The 15,276-nt window shown below is 38.2% G+C and overlaps 4 long non-coding RNA genes across 4 annotated transcripts; all 4 read left to right on the forward strand.

Moving 5' to 3' along the window:
• The first annotated feature begins 331 nt into the window (after positions 1 to 331).
• LOC123879899 lies at positions 332 to 3,012 on the forward strand. Its single transcript, XR_006799092.1, has 3 exons — positions 332 to 606; positions 1,271 to 1,400; positions 2,977 to 3,012. It is a non-coding gene; the product is annotated as an uncharacterized LOC123879899 (long non-coding RNA).
• A 1,145-nt stretch (positions 3,013 to 4,157) lies between these two features.
• LOC123879900 lies at positions 4,158 to 6,818 on the forward strand. Its single transcript, XR_006799093.1, has 3 exons — positions 4,158 to 4,432; positions 5,097 to 5,226; positions 6,783 to 6,818. It is a non-coding gene; the product is annotated as an uncharacterized LOC123879900 (long non-coding RNA).
• A 1,153-nt stretch (positions 6,819 to 7,971) lies between these two features.
• Positions 7,972 to 10,632, forward strand: LOC123879901. The gene is made up of 3 exons (XR_006799094.1): positions 7,972 to 8,246; positions 8,911 to 9,040; positions 10,597 to 10,632. It is a non-coding gene; the product is annotated as an uncharacterized LOC123879901 (long non-coding RNA).
• Positions 10,633 to 11,777: 1,145 nt separating this feature from the next.
• On the forward strand, positions 11,778 to 14,438 carry LOC123879902. Its single transcript, XR_006799095.1, has 3 exons — positions 11,778 to 12,052; positions 12,717 to 12,846; positions 14,403 to 14,438. It is a non-coding gene; the product is annotated as an uncharacterized LOC123879902 (long non-coding RNA).
• Positions 14,439 to 15,276: the final 838 nt, after the last annotated feature.

Here is a 15,276-nt window from a genome sequence, read left to right on the forward strand (position 1 = left end):
TATCTGCCTACATTAGGCATAGGTGAAGTGAAGCCAACATTTTAGTTCTTTACTCTCGAAAGCAGATACATTTTCCCCGTGTGGGCACATTCAAAATTCGCAATTAACCCGCATACAGTTCATTCGTCTCTTGCCGTCGAAGGTGGACAGTGGCCTCCGAATTCACACCACACTGGTATACAGAATTCAACTTTTTTTGTTTTATCATATTTTAAAACGGTTTCGGTTTCTTACTTATTGTATTTTGACGCCGCCGATTTCAGATCTACTCTAATTTTTTACAAAATGGTTTGGATTACTTAGTCAGAGATCTCAGACGGTCTAAAAAGCATCCGAACATGTGGCTCCTGGACTTAAAGAAACGATAACATCAGACACTTGTGTAACGGTGTATCGTTCTAACTACTCTCCAAACTCTGCAAAGTCAGCGTTGCGTGCCCGGGATCGAACCCCCGACTCCCTGAATAGGAAGGAAGCTATGTTTTAACAACTAAGCTATCACCGCTAGTTTACTTATTCCGTTTGCTGAATATTCCAGGCCTCATGAAAGGATGGAAGGTGCTAGAAGATTCCAGATCTGATTTCCACTGGAATAGACGGTAAACGGTAAGCATTTATTTTTTTTACTCATTTTTGCCTGCAAGTAGATTTGTTTTCTTCAAAATCACATAGGACCTCTTTTTCCGTGGAAAGAAGTATCCTACATAATACGTCTGCGCCAAATTTCCTCAAAATCGGTTCCTTCTGAACAATAATTTTGTATGGGACTTTTTCACCATACTTTCCGTGCGCGTAAAAGTCAAAAATTCTAGGTCATTAAAATTATAGAGAGAGCCGAACGTGGAAAACTGACTAGGGCACCCCAAAGGGCCGGTGAAAAAAATATGGCCACAGAACAAAAAAATTCGTCTCCATACGAAAATTTCCTTAATTTTCAAGAGGCTCTCCAGAACATTTTTGTATGGAACTCTTTTCCCTTCACTATTTATTTGTATGCGTAGAACTTATGGGTCTTCCTTTAGGAAAATTATGAAACATGAATGTTGAAAATTTAACAGAGTACCCCCAAGGGCCAAGATTAGTTATATCTAAAAATATCATTTGTAATAACAAATAGATAAAATAATAATATAAATATTATATAACATGTAACGCTTCGTCACAAAGTGTTTTTTACACATAAGAGGTCTTAATGTCGCAATGGCGATATGTCACATGCACATGTATGATGTTCCACATCTGCTAAAAAAAATTTCACAATAATTTCCAGATAAAGGACTTGATCATTGGAACCCAGCGTGCTCAATGGTACACTTCATCGAAAGGCTGTATGCTTCAGATGGCGCACGGGGTCGTGCGAGAGCTTACGAAACCAAACTCTTATGACGAGATGAAGGCGAGTAAGTATTTTATTTGTTTAATAAGTATAGAAAGAATTTTTGCAAAAAAGCAGCGTGGCGGATGGTGCTTCATCATCATTATCAGTGAGAATACTCGTAGTCTATTAGGCCAACTGTGGTTTGACTCTGAATATGAGGCTGACATTTTAACCACTAGGTTATCACTGCTCTTGGTGGTGAGTGCATTGTTATAGCCGCGCGAGGATCCTCTAGAATCTATCACGCCCGATGGAAAGTGATGATGTGGCCTAAGTTGAATATGAGGCAGATTTATGATATTGAATAGACTGAAAATGATAATCATTATCATCTCAATTCTCAACCTATCGCCGACCGATAGTACGCGACTGGTCCAGATGGCAATCCGGGTGCGGGCGACCGCTAGCGCTGTGCGGGTGGGCGTGCGGGGCGTCCCCCCGCATCCATACCTCGACCTGTCGCGAACTATACTGCTGAGTACGAGTTCCCTTTTAGAATGAGAAGGGATTAGGCTAGAGTCCATCACGCTGGCCCATTGCCAGTTGGCAGACTTCACGATGTTTTCCTTCATTTTGTCAAAGCAAGTGATATTTAATTTCTTAAAACGCACATAACTTCGAAAAGTTAACGGTAGATATGTCGCAGGTATATTGTCAAAGCCGTGATATTACAATCTCACTAGTGACATTATAATTAAACGGTAGACCGACAATCGACTTCATTTCTTACAATTGAACGGCTTGGTTTTAGTGTACCTACATAGTGATATTGTAAGGCAATGATATTTGGACAATTTTACTGGTCGTTAGATTGTGAGGCCGCCTCTGATTGGTCCCTTTCCGATGTCAATTTGGCAATCATAGAGTTATAAGTAAATAGACACGTTTAAAAAAATCGCAAACTTTATTGTATTACTATTATAGAATGTAACTAGCTGATGCCCGAGACTTTGTCCGCGTGGATTTAGATATTGAAAAATCCTGTAGGAACTCCTTGATTTTCCTAGATAAAAAGTAGCCTATGCCACTCTCCAGGTCTTTATCAGATTGCCCACTGCAATATTTTCGTAGCTCTATGTTGAAATCTTCTCGTGCCACAATCTCACACTGGTTTTCACTTGGTATATTAATGAATGTGAAGTTTCAATCACTTCCAAATGTTGACTATCACACATTTTAAAGAAATTTAATGAAAAAAAATAACAAAACACCATTTAAACAATAATTTTAGGCGGAAAATTTCGCACACGCTCCAATTGACCAATCAGAACGCTTGACGTCTCCCACTGCCAACTTCACTCATAATAATATACCTAGATTTTTCATAATGTCACTACATATAATGACCTTGTGAAATTACAATGACACTAAAACCAGGCCGACAAATATTGTAAGAAATGAAGTCAATTGACAATCTACCGTTTAATTATAATATCACTAGTGAGATTGTACGTATAATATCACGGCTTTGACAATATACCTGCGACAACAGATACATGCCCGGCATTGAACCCCCTCCCCCCACGAACAGGAGAAATACGTTATAACAACTAAGCTATCAGCGCTTGTTTACTAATTCCATTCGCTGAATATTCCAGGCCTCATGGTGGAAGGTGCTACAAGATTCCAGATCAGATTTCCATTAGAATAAATGAATGGTAAGCATTTTATTTTTACCTACTAGTTTTTGGCTGCGAGTAGATATTATTTTGTTTCTCTGAGGGCCGATTTTTCAATCGTCAAATAACTTTATCTGAGGAATTAATTTGAGGTTTGACAGTTTTTGTAAAGAAAATCTGTCGAAGCGTAAAAATTTATTGTATATTTTAATTAATATATGTATACTAATTTGTGAGAATAGTCGATACTAGAATTAATTTCTTAAACTGGACCCTTTCAAGTAAAGATTTTTATATAAACCTGTGAGGATGATACTGCCATTGTCGCAAGTAAAATACCATAAGCCTACGTGGTCGTATTAGTTTACAAATTGCGAAAAACCAAATTAAATTTGAATTTCGCGGGCAGGCCCGTCGCTTAAATTCGTGAATATTTTAGTGTACATTTTCTTTGATTTTCTTCCTACCCTGGTAGAGAACACGGCGCGCTATCTATCCAGCAACATCCGTCGTACATTAGCAACCTGTACAAGTGTACACTGTACAGTATGTATATATGTATGTATGTATGTATGTTTGTATACAGATTGTGTGTGTTCCACTATAGCGCCTAAACTACTGGGCCGATTTTGATGAATGAGGTGTCAATTGATTCATTGGCCCGGGTGACAAAGGCTATATTTTATACGAAAAAAAATTCACCTAGCGGATGTTACATGAAAAAAAGTGGGGGTCTCTAAAAATATTTTTTTGAAAACTCCCTACTCTTGTACTGAATAAGGGATATGCGAGTTTTTACAGGTAACAGTCGCTGAGCTTCTTAAAATATTATCTGCCTACATTAGGCATAGGTGAAGTGAAGCCAACATTTTAGTTCTTTACTCTCGAAAGCAGATACATTTTCCCCGTGTGGGCACATTCAAAATTCGCAATTAACCCGCATACAGTTCATTCGTCTCTTGCCGTCGAAGGTGGACAGTGGCCTCCGAATTCACACCACACTGGTATACAGAATTCAACTTTTTTTGTTTTATCATATTTTAAAACGGTTTCGGTTTCTTACTTATTGTATTTTGACGCCGCCGATTTCAGATCTACTCTAATTTTTTACAAAATGGTTTGGATTACTTAGTCAGAGATCTCAGACGGTCTAAAAAGCATCCGAACATGTGGCTCCTGGACTTAAAGAAACGATAACATCAGACACTTGTGTAACGGTGTATCGTTCTAACTACTCTCCAAACTCTGCAAAGTCAGCGTTGCGTGCCCGGGATCGAACCCCCGACTCCCTGAATAGGAAGGAAGCTATGTTTTAACAACTAAGCTATCACCGCTAGTTTACTTATTCCGTTTGCTGAATATTCCAGGCCTCATGAAAGGATGGAAGGTGCTAGAAGATTCCAGATCTGATTTCCACTGGAATAGACGGTAAACGGTAAGCATTTATTTTTTTTACTCATTTTTGCCTGCAAGTAGATTTGTTTTCTTCAAAATCACATAGGACCTCTTTTTCCGTGGAAAGAAGTATCCTACATAATACGTCTGCGCCAAATTTCCTCAAAATCGGTTCCTTCTGAACAATAATTTTGTATGGGACTTTTTCACCATACTTTCCGTGCGCGTAAAAGTCAAAAATTCTAGGTCATTAAAATTATAGAGAGAGCCGAACGTGGAAAACTGACTAGGGCACCCCAAAGGGCCGGTGAAAAAAATATGGCCACAGAACAAAAAAATTCGTCTCCATACGAAAATTTCCTTAATTTTCAAGAGGCTCTCCAGAACATTTTTGTATGGAACTCTTTTCCTTTCACTATTTATTTGTATGCGTAGAACTTATGGGTCTTCCTTCAGGAAAATTATGAAACATGAATGTTGAAAATTTAACAGAGTACCCCCAAGGGCCAAGATTAGTTATATCTAAAAATATCATTTGTAATAACAAATAGATAAAATAATAATATAAATATTATATAACATGTAACGCTTCGTCACAAAGTGTTTTTTACACATAAGAGGTCTTAATGTCGCAATGGCGATATGTCACATGCACATGTATGATGTTCCACATCTGCTAAAAAAAATTTCACAATAATTTCCAGATAAAGGACTTGATCATTGGAACCCAGCGTGCTCAATGGTACACTTCATCGAAAGGCTGTATGCTTCAGATGGCGCACGGGGTCGTGCGAGAGCTTACGAAACCAAACTCTTATGACGAGATGAAGGCGAGTAAGTATTTTATTTGTTTAATAAGTATAGAAAGAATTTTTGCAAAAAAGCAGCGTGGCGGATGGTGCTTCATCATCATTATCAGTGAGAATACTCGTAGTCTATTAGGCCAACTGTGGTTTGACTCTGAACACTAGGTTATCACTGCTCTTGGTGGTGAGTGCATTGTTATAGCCGCGCGAGGATCCTCTAGAATCTATCACGCCCGATGGAAAGTGATGATGTGGCCTAAGTTGAATATGAGGCAGATTTATAATATTGAATAGACTGAAAATGATAATCATTATCATCTCAATTCTCAACCTATCGCCGACCGATAGTACGCGACTGGTCCAGATGGCAATCCGGGTGCGGGCGACCGCTAGCGCTGTGCGGGTGGGCGTGCGGGGCGTCCCCCCGCATCCATACCTCGACCTGTCGCGAACTATACTGCTGAGTACGAGTTCCCTTTTAGAATGAGAAGGGATTAGGCTAGAGTCCATCACGCTGGCCCATTGCCAGTTGGCAGACTTCACGATGTTTTCCTTCATTTTGTCAAAGCAAGTGATATTTAATTTCTTAAAACGCACATAACTTCGAAAAGTTAACGGTAGATATGTCGCAGGTATATTGTCAAAGCCGTGATATTACAATCTCACTAGTGACATTATAATTAAACGGTAGACCGACAATCGACTTCATTTCTTACAATTGAACGGCTTGGTTTTAGTGTACCTACATAGTGATATTGTAAGGCAATGATATTTGGACAATTTTACTGGTCGTTAGATTGTGAGGCCGCCTCTGATTGGTCCCTTTCCGATGTCAATTTGGCAATCATAGAGTTATAAGTAAATAGACACGTTTAAAAAAATCGCAAACTTTATTGTATTACTATTATAGAATGTAACTAGCTGATGCCCGAGACTTTGTCCGCGTGGATTTAGATATTGAAAAATCCTGTAGGAACTCCTTGATTTTCCTAGATAAAAAGTAGCCTATGCCACTCTCCAGGTCTTTATCAGATTGCCCACTGCAATATTTTCGTAGCTCTATGTTGAAATCTTCTCGTGCCACAATCTCACACTGGTTTTCACTTGGTATATTAATGAATGTGAAGTTTCAATCACTTCCAAATGTTGACTATCACACATTTTAAAGAAATTTAATGAAAAAAAATAACAAAACACCATTTAAACAATAATTTTAGGCGGAAAATTTCGCACACGCTCCAATTGACCAATCAGAACGCTTGACGTCTCCCACTGCCAACTTCACTCATAATAATATACCTAGATTTTTCATAATGTCACTACATATAATGACCTTGTGAAATTACAATGACACTAAAACCAGGCCGACAAATATTGTAAGAAATGAAGTCAATTGACAATCTACCGTTTAATTATAATATCACTAGTGAGATTGTACGTATAATATCACGGCTTTGACAATATACCTGCGACAACAGATACATGCCCGGCATTGAACCCCCTCCCCCCACGAACAGGAGAAATACGTTATAACAACTAAGCTATCAGCGCTTGTTTACTAATTCCATTCGCTGAATATTCCAGGCCTCATGGTGGAAGGTGCTACAAGATTCCAGATCAGATTTCCATTAGAATAAATGAATGGTAAGCATTTTATTTTTACCTACTAGTTTTTGGCTGCGAGTAGATATTATTTTGTTTCTCTGAGGGCCGATTTTTCAATCGTCAAATAACTTTATCTGAGGAATTAATTTGAGGTTTGACAGTTTTTGTAAAGAAAATCTGTCGAAGCGTAAAAATTTATTGTATATTTTAATTAATATATGTATACTAATTTGTGAGAATAGTCGATACTAGAATTAATTTCTTAAACTGGACCCTTTCAAGTAAAGATTTTTATATAAACCTGTGAGGATGATACTGCCATTGTCGCAAGTAAAATACCATAAGCCTACGTGGTCGTATTAGTTTACAAATTGCGAAAAACCAAATTAAATTTGAATTTCGCGGGCAGGCCCGTCGCTTAAATTCGTGAATATTTTAGTGTACATTTTCTTTGATTTTCTTCCTACCCTGGTAGAGAACACGGCGCGCTATCTATCCAGCAACATCCGTCGTACATTAGCAACCTGTACAAGTGTACACTGTACAGTATGTATATATGTATGTATGTATGTATGTATGTATGTTTGTATACAGATTGTGTGTGTTCCACTATAGCGCCTAAACTACTGGGCCGATTTTGATGAATGAGGTGTCAATTGATTCATTGGCCCGGGTGACAAAGGCTATATTTTATACGAAAAAAAATTCACCTAGCGGATGTTACATGAAAAAAAGTGGGGGTCTCTAAAAATATTTTTTTGAAAACTCCCTACTCTTGTACTGAATAAGGGATATGCGAGTTTTTACAGGTAACAGTCGCTGAGCTTCTTAAAATATTATCTGCCTACATTAGGCATAGGTGAAGTGAAGCCAACATTTTAGTTCTTTACTCTCGAAAGCAGATACATTTTCCCCGTGTGGGCACATTCAAAATTCGCAATTAACCCGCATACAGTTCATTCGTCTCTTGCCGTCGAAGGTGGACAGTGGCCTCCGAATTCACACCACACTGGTATACAGAATTCAACTTTTTTTGTTTTATCATATTTTAAAACGGTTTCGGTTTCTTACTTATTGTATTTTGACGCCGCCGATTTCAGATCTACTCTAATTTTTTACAAAATGGTTTGGATTACTTAGTCAGAGATCTCAGACGGTCTAAAAAGCATCCGAACATGTGGCTCCTGGACTTAAAGAAACGATAACATCAGACACTTGTGTAACGGTGTATCGTTCTAACTACTCTCCAAACTCTGCAAAGTCAGCGTTGCGTGCCCGGGATCGAACCCCCGACTCCCTGAATAGGAAGGAAGCTATGTTTTAACAACTAAGCTATCACCGCTAGTTTACTTATTCCGTTTGCTGAATATTCCAGGCCTCATGAAAGGATGGAAGGTGCTAGAAGATTCCAGATCTGATTTCCACTGGAATAGACGGTAAACGGTAAGCATTTATTTTTTTTACTCATTTTTGCCTGCAAGTAGATTTGTTTTCTTCAAAATCACATAGGACCTCTTTTTCCGTGGAAAGAAGTATCCTACATAATACGTCTGCGCCAAATTTCCTCAAAATCGGTTCCTTCTGAACAATAATTTTGTATGGGACTTTTTCACCATACTTTCCGTGCGCGTAAAAGTCAAAAATTCTAGGTCATTAAAATTATAGAGAGAGCCGAACGTGGAAAACTGACTAGGGCACCCCAAAGGGCCGGTGAAAAAAATATGGCCACAGAACAAAAAAATTCGTCTCCATACGAAAATTTCCTTAATTTTCAAGAGGCTCTCCAGAACATTTTTGTATGGAACTCTTTTCCCTTCACTATTTATTTGTATGCGTAGAACTTATGGGTCTTCCTTCAGGAAAATTATGAAACATGAATGTTGAAAATTTAACAGAGTACCCCCAAGGGCCAAGATTAGTTATATCTAAAAATATCATTTGTAATAACAAATAGATAAAATAATAATATAAATATTATATAACATGTAACGCTTCGTCACAAAGTGTTTTTTACACATAAGAGGTCTTAATGTCGCAATGGCGATATGTCACATGCACATGTATGATGTTCCACATCTGCTAAAAAAAATTTCACAATAATTTCCAGATAAAGGACTTGATCATTGGAACCCAGCGTGCTCAATGGTACACTTCATCGAAAGGCTGTATGCTTCAGATGGCGCACGGGGTCGTGCGAGAGCTTACGAAACCAAACTCTTATGACGAGATGAAGGCGAGTAAGTATTTTATTTGTTTAATAAGTATAGAAAGAATTTTTGCAAAAAAGCAGCGTGGCGGATGGTGCTTCATCATCATTATCAGTGAGAATACTCGTAGTCTATTAGGCCAACTGTGGTTTGACTCTGAACACTAGGTTATCACTGCTCTTGGTGGTGAGTGCATTGTTATAGCCGCGCGAGGATCCTCTAGAATCTATCACGCCCGATGGAAAGTGATGATGTGGCCTAAGTTGAATATGAGGCAGATTTATAATATTGAATAGACTGAAAATGATAATCATTATCATCTCAATTCTCAACCTATCGCCGACCGATAGTACGCGACTGGTCCAGATGGCAATCCGGGTGCGGGCGACCGCTAGCGCTGTGCGGGTGGGCGTGCGGGGCGTCCCCCCGCATCCATACCTCGACCTGTCGCGAACTATACTGCTGAGTACGAGTTCCCTTTTAGAATGAGAAGGGATTAGGCTAGAGTCCATCACGCTGGCCCATTGCCAGTTGGCAGACTTCACGATGTTTTCCTTCATTTTGTCAAAGCAAGTGATATTTAATTTCTTAAAACGCACATAACTTCGAAAAGTTAACGGTAGATATGTCGCAGGTATATTGTCAAAGCCGTGATATTACAATCTCACTAGTGACATTATAATTAAACGGTAGACCGACAATCGACTTCATTTCTTACAATTGAACGGCTTGGTTTTAGTGTACCTACATAGTGATATTGTAAGGCAATGATATTTGGACAATTTTACTGGTCGTTAGATTGTGAGGCCGCCTCTGATTGGTCCCTTTCCGATGTCAATTTGGCAATCATAGAGTTATAAGTAAATAGACACGTTTAAAAAAATCGCAAACTTTATTGTATTACTATTATAGAATGTAACTAGCTGATGCCCGAGACTTTGTCCGCGTGGATTTAGATATTGAAAAATCCTGTAGGAACTCCTTGATTTTCCTAGATAAAAAGTAGCCTATGCCACTCTCCAGGTCTTTATCAGATTGCCCACTGCAATATTTTCGTAGCTCTATGTTGAAATCTTCTCGTGCCACAATCTCACACTGGTTTTCACTTGGTATATTAATGAATGTGAAGTTTCAATCACTTCCAAATGTTGACTATCACACATTTTAAAGAAATTTAATGAAAAAAAATAACAAAACACCATTTAAACAATAATTTTAGGCGGAAAATTTCGCACACGCTCCAATTGACCAATCAGAACGCTTGACGTCTCCCACTGCCAACTTCACTCATAATAATATACCTAGATTTTTCATAATGTCACTACATATAATGACCTTGTGAAATTACAATGACACTAAAACCAGGCCGACAAATATTGTAAGAAATGAAGTCAATTGACAATCTACCGTTTAATTATAATATCACTAGTGAGATTGTACGTATAATATCACGGCTTTGACAATATACCTGCGACAACAGATACATGCCCGGCATTGAACCCCCTCCCCCCACGAACAGGAGAAATACGTTATAACAACTAAGCTATCAGCGCTTGTTTACTAATTCCATTCGCTGAATATTCCAGGCCTCATGGTGGAAGGTGCTACAAGATTCCAGATCAGATTTCCATTAGAATAAATGAATGGTAAGCATTTTATTTTTACCTACTAGTTTTTGGCTGCGAGTAGATATTATTTTGTTTCTCTGAGGGCCGATTTTTCAATCGTCAAATAACTTTATCTGAGGAATTAATTTGAGGTTTGACAGTTTTTGTAAAGAAAATCTGTCGAAGCGTAAAAATTTATTGTATATTTTAATTAATATATGTATACTAATTTGTGAGAATAGTCGATACTAGAATTAATTTCTTAAACTGGACCCTTTCAAGTAAAGATTTTTATATAAACCTGTGAGGATGATACTGCCATTGTCGCAAGTAAAATACCATAAGCCTACGTGGTCGTATTAGTTTACAAATTGCGAAAAACCAAATTAAATTTGAATTTCGCGGGCAGGCCCGTCGCTTAAATTCGTGAATATTTTAGTGTACATTTTCTTTGATTTTCTTCCTACCCTGGTAGAGAACACGGCGCGCTATCTATCCAGCAACATCCGTCGTACATTAGCAACCTGTACAAGTGTACACTGTACAGTATGTATATATGTATGTATGTATGTATGTTTGTATACAGATTGTGTGTGTTCCACTATAGCGCCTAAACTACTGGGCCGATTTTGATGAATGAGGTGTCAATTGATTCATTGGCCCGGGTGACAAAGGCTATATTTTATACGAAAAAAAATTCACCTAGCGGATGTTACATGAAAAAAAGTGGGGGTCTCTAAAAATATTTTTTTGAAAACTCCCTACTCTTGTACTGAATAAGGGATATGCGAGTTTTTACAGGTAACAGTCGCTGAGCTTCTTAAAATATTATCTGCCTACATTAGGCATAGGTGAAGTGAAGCCAACATTTTAGTTCTTTACTCTCGAAAGCAGATACATTTTCCCCGTGTGGGCACATTCAAAATTCGCAATTAACCCGCATACAGTTCATTCGTCTCTTGCCGTCGAAGGTGGACAGTGGCCTCCGAATTCACACCACACTGGTATACAGAATTCAACTTTTTTTGTTTTATCATATTTTAAAACGGTTTCGGTTTCTTACTTATTGTATTTTGACGCCGCCGATTTCAGATCTACTCTAATTTTTTACAAAATGGTTTGGATTACTTAGTCAGAGATCTCAGACGGTCTAAAAAGCATCCGAACATGTGGCTCCTGGACTTAAAGAAACGATAACATCAGACACTTGTGTAACGGTGTATCGTTCTAACTACTCTCCAAACTCTGCAAAGTCAGCGTTGCGTGCCCGGGATCGAACCCCCGACTCCCTGAATAGGAAGGAAGCTATGTTTTAACAACTAAGCTATCACCGCTAGTTTACTTATTCCGTTTGCTGAATATTCCAGGCCTCATGAAAGGATGGAAGGTGCTAGAAGATTCCAGATCTGATTTCCACTGGAATAGACGGTAAACGGTAAGCATTTATTTTTTTTACTCATTTTTGCCTGCAAGTAGATTTGTTTTCTTCAAAATCACATAGGACCTCTTTTTCCGTGGAAAGAAGTATCCTACATAATACGTCTGCGCCAAATTTCCTCAAAATCGGTTCCTTCTGAACAATAATTTTGTATGGGACTTTTTCACCATACTTTCCGTGCGCGTAAAAGTCAAAAATTCTAGGTCATTAAAATTATAGAGAGAGCCGAACGTGGAAAACTGACTAGGGCACCCCAAAGGGCCGGTGAAAAAAATATGGCCACAGAACAAAAAAATTCGTCTCCATACGAAAATTTCCTTAATTTTCAAGAGGCTCTCCAGAACATTTTTGTATGGAACTCTTTTCCTTTCACTATTTATTTGTATGCGTAGAACTTATGGGTCTTCCTTCAGGAAAATTATGAAACATGAATGTTGAAAATTTAACAGAGTACCCCCAAGGGCCAAGATTAGTTATATCTAAAAATATCATTTGTAATAACAAATAGATAAAATAATAATATAAATATTATATAACATGTAACGCTTCGTCACAAAGTGTTTTTTACACATAAGAGGTCTTAATGTCGCAATGGCGATATGTCACATGCACATGTATGATGTTCCACATCTGCTAAAAAAAATTTCACAATAATTTCCAGATAAAGGACTTGATCATTGGAACCCAGCGTGCTCAATGGTACACTTCATCGAAAGGCTGTATGCTTCAGATGGCGCACGGGGTCGTGCGAGAGCTTACGAAACCAAACTCTTATGACGAGATGAAGGCGAGTAAGTATTTTATTTGTTTAATAAGTATAGAAAGAATTTTTGCAAAAAAGCAGCGTGGCGGATGGTGCTTCATCATCATTATCAGTGAGAATACTCGTAGTCTATTAGGCCAACTGTGGTTTGACTCTGAACACTAGGTTATCACTGCTCTTGGTGGTGAGTGCATTGTTATAGCCGCGCGAGGATCCTCTAGAATCTATCACGCCCGATGGAAAGTGATGATGTGGCCTAAGTTGAATATGAGGCAGATTTATAATATTGAATAGACTGAAAATGATAATCATTATCATCTCAATTCTCAACCTATCGCCGACCGATAGTACGCGACTGGTCCAGATGGCAATCCGGGTGCGGGCGACCGCTAGCGCTGTGCGGGTGGGCGTGCGGGGCGTCCCCCCGCATCCATACCTCGACCTGTCGCGAACTATACTGCTGAGTACGAGTTCCCTTTTAGAATGAGAAGGGATTAGGCTAGAGTCCATCACGCTGGCCCATTGCCAGTTGGCAGACTTCACGATGTTTTCCTTCATTTTGTCAAAGCAAGTGATATTTAATTTCTTAAAACGCACATAACTTCGAAAAGTTAACGGTAGATATGTCGCAGGTATATTGTCAAAGCCGTGATATTACAATCTCACTAGTGACATTATAATTAAACGGTAGACCGACAATCGACTTCATTTCTTACAATTGAACGGCTTGGTTTTAGTGTACCTACATAGTGATATTGTAAGGCAATGATATTTGGACAATTTTACTGGTCGTTAGATTGTGAGGCCGCCTCTGATTGGTCCCTTTCCGATGTCAATTTGGCAATCATAGAGTTATAAGTAAATAGACACGTTTAAAAAAATCGCAAACTTTATTGTATTACTATTATAGAATGTAACTAGCTGATGCCCGAGACTTTGTCCGCGTGGATTTAGATATTGAAAAATCCTGTAGGAACTCCTTGATTTTCCTAGATAAAAAGTAGCCTATGCCACTCTCCAGGTCTTTATCAGATTGCCCACTGCAATATTTTCGTAGCTCTATGTTGAAATCTTCTCGTGCCACAATCTCACACTGGTTTTCACTTGGTATATTAATGAATGTGAAGTTTCAATCACTTCCAAATGTTGACTATCACACATTTTAAAGAAATTTAATGAAAAAAAATAACAAAACACCATTTAAACAATAATTTTAGGCGGAAAATTTCGCACACGCTCCAATTGACCAATCAGAACGCTTGACGTCTCCCACTGCCAACTTCACTCATAATAATATACCTAGATTTTTCATAATGTCACTACATATAATGACCTTGTGAAATTACAATGACACTAAAACCAGGCCGACAAATATTGTAAGAAATGAAGTCAATTGACAATCTACCGTTTAATTATAATATCACTAGTGAGATTGTACGTATAATATCACGGCTTTGACAATATACCTGCGACAACAGATACATGCCCGGCATTGAACCCCCTCCCCCCACGAACAGGAGAAATACGTTATAACAACTAAGCTATCAGCGCTTGTTTACTAATTCCATTCGCTGAATATTCCAGGCCTCATGGTGGAAGGTGCTACAAGATTCCAGATCAGATTTCCATTAGAATAAATGAATGGTAAGCATTTTATTTTTACCTACTAGTTTTTGGCTGCGAGTAGATATTATTTTGTTTCTCTGAGGGCCGATTTTTCAATCGTCAAATAACTTTATCTGAGGAATTAATTTGAGGTTTGACAGTTTTTGTAAAGAAAATCTGTCGAAGCGTAAAAATTTATTGTATATTTTAATTAATATATGTATACTAATTTGTGAGAATAGTCGATACTAGAATTAATTTCTTAAACTGGACCCTTTCAAGTAAAGATTTTTATATAAACCTGTGAGGATGATACTGCCATTGTCGCAAGTAAAATACCATAAGCCTACGTGGTCGTATTAGTTTACAAATTGCGAAAAACCAAATTAAATTTGAATTTCGCGGGCAGGCCCGTCGCTTAAATTCGTGAATATTTTAGTGTACATTTTCTTTGATTTTCTTCCTACCCTGGTAGAGAACACGGCGCGCTATCTATCCAGCAACATCCGTCGTACATTAGCAACCTGTACAAGTGTACACTGTACAGTATGTATATATGTATGTATGTATGTATGTATGTATGTTTGTATACAGATTGTGTGTGTTCCACTATAGCGCCTAAACTACTGGGCCGATTTTGATGAATGAGGTGTCAATTGATTCATTGGCCCGGGTGACAAAGGCTATATTTTATACGAAAAAAAATTCACCTAGCGGATGTTACATGAAAAAAAGTGGGGGTCTCTAAAAATATTTTTTTGAAAACTCCCTACTCTTGTACTGAATAAGGGATATGCGAGTTTTTACAGGTAACAGTCGCTGAGCTTCTTAAAATATTATCTGCCTACATTAG

This window comes from Maniola jurtina, chromosome W, assembly GCF_905333055.1.
Source record: "Maniola jurtina chromosome W, ilManJurt1.1, whole genome shotgun sequence".
In the NCBI taxonomy this organism is placed as follows: Eukaryota; Metazoa; Arthropoda; class Insecta; order Lepidoptera; family Nymphalidae; genus Maniola; species Maniola jurtina.